Here is a 2,500-nt window from a genome sequence, read left to right as displayed (position 1 = left end):
AGAATCAATGAACTTAAGTTTTAAAACCAAACCGAAATCGCGCGAGTCGTCGTTGTAAAACTAGATTTAACAAACGGCTGCGTAATATTAGACATAAAAATATTATATAATATCCTCTATTGATTAAATAGTGAAAAATAAGCTTCAATGTAGCTTAATCTAGTACAAAATCTAAAAGTTGTGATAAATTAAATTGAAATTAAACACGATAGACTTAAATCTAGAGTTAAGGAATAAAACCGACCCGCGAACCAGCTACTAAATGGTTCGATAAGACTTATCTCAAATACAATCGTTTTCTATCAGTGTTATGCCTTCAATCGATACTTTTTGATGAAATAAATACTTAAATGATTTAATGAATGCATATATACATGTAATTAATGAGTGAAAGTATGTATAAAGTATTAGATAAATTAATAATAAACCGACCCAGCTACTAAATGGTTCGATAAGACTTATCTCAAATACAATCGTTTTCTGTAATTGTTATGCCTTAAATTGATAATTTTTAGTTAAACAAATACTTAACTAATGAAATAAATACATAGATAAATGTATTTAATGAATTAAAGTATGTATAAAGTATTATATAAATTAATAATAAACCGAATCCGACCAAATTTAAATCTAAAACCACGATCGGCGGCGTAATGAAGTGTATCGTAAACCCGTTTTTTTTATAATTTAAAATGTAATGACAGAACTCCCAAAACAACAATACACATACATATTAGTACTATGGTGAATTGTAGTTGTATTAGGACCGTAATTATAGTTAATTAAGGAACCATTCATTGTCTTCGCTCTGTTATGTACGTCGTCGTTTAATCGACACGGCATATTTGGCTTGAATCTAGAAAAATTCAAACTCTAACCCTAAGGTAGACAGGCAGGGTAAATAAATGTGGGTGATCTCTCATAAAATTGTCTTCTAGGAATTATTTTTATATAGACTATCTTTTCTGTAGAGTTTAAGTGGACAAGCGCGGACGAAATAGAGCGCAAAATTTAAAATGAATTAAAAATTTTCATCAGACCGGAAGTAGGCATAACCTAGGCGCCATGTTTCCGTCGTACAAGTTTTCACCGTTGCAGTCACCGTTTCAATCGCTCTTCGTGTGGACGTGTATTATTTCTAGTCATGTGTTGTGTAGATGATTCGCTTAAGGTAGGTGTTCGGACTTATTTCTTTAATATTAATTAAACCGTATTTGCCTTGTCGGCCTTAAAATAAAGCTATTTTTTTTTCATCGCAATCGAAGTGTTAGATCTAGAATCTAGTTCCCGCCTCCGCTTCGCTAATTCGACTTAATGTAACTATGACACAACTATTAAATCTAGAGTCTCTATTTTAATTAAATAATTAGGAATTCTATCTCTAGATGATATCTAATCTATTCCCACACGTGTGTGCAAGTAGGATTTAACGTCAGAACAGGTGTGGTGGTCTAGGCGTCGCTATTTTTGACGGTAGGAATTTTTTTTTTAAATTCGTAAAATTTTATATAGACTTTATATAGCAATTTACTAAGACCGACCCTAACGCCCAGTAAATATTTAATTACCACATTGTTATGGACACGGTGTATTAGGTAGGGCCGAGGGCTATCCATAGGTACCAATTTTTAAATTTTGTGACAATTAGGAGCCGAGTTATAAAATAAATTTAAAATACTGGTTCTGGTCTTAGACTTTATATAGCAATTTACTAAGACCGACCTTAATACCCATTAATTATTTAATTAGCGCATAGTTATGGACATCCTGTATTAGGTTGGGCCCAGGGCTATCCGTAGGTACCAAGTTTATAATTTTGTGACGATTATTAGTCGAGTTATAAAATAAATAAAAAAAACTGGTTCTGGTTTGCACTACATTTCTTTCTTCTTTAACGGCGGACTCCCGGTCCAGCCCCATGGGTTACCCGTGAGCCGGGGCCTCGTTAGCCTGGACGGCTCCGATGTGACCGCGGATTGTTGTGGCCCGCCTCAGCCCGAGTCGAGATCACCCTTCCGATCGAAGGTGGACGCCATAGGGCGCCCGGGATAGCCCGGGGCGCTGTTCGTCACCCGAGCGCAGGGGCGCCGGGAGACGCCCCCGGTGAAGTTTGGCGGGTGATTCTGGTAGAGCTCCCCACCCCGATCGCAGGACACCCCTCGCCGCCCGCCCAGGTGTCGAGGTGGCCGCGGGGGAACTCGGGGCGTTTTGGCTCCCCCTTGTGCCGGAGCGGCGCCCTCGGTCCCAGAACGCCCCTGGCGGGTGATTCGCATGCCCCCTGGGGTGGGGAACGCGGGTGGGTGGTCGTAAAGCGTGTAACCGCAGTGGGGGCGGCCCCTTAGTCGGGGGCGCCAAAGTTGGCACCCCACCTGGGGCGCCCCCCGGAAGTGTGGCGCCCGCGCGAGTGAGCCCCGTAGATGCGCCCCGACACCCCCGCGCCGCCCCCCGGGTCGCGGCACCCCCGGCGCCCTCCGTGCGGGCTCCCCTCATGGGGCGGCAC

The sequence above is a fragment of the Physella acuta genome, unplaced genomic scaffold (assembly GCF_028476545.2).
Source record: "Physella acuta isolate Inbredline_101_S28 unplaced genomic scaffold, ASM2847654v3 ptg002766l, whole genome shotgun sequence".
NCBI classification, from domain to species: Eukaryota; Metazoa; Mollusca; class Gastropoda; family Physidae; genus Physella; species Physella acuta.
Note: the sequence above shows the minus strand (reverse complement) of the source record.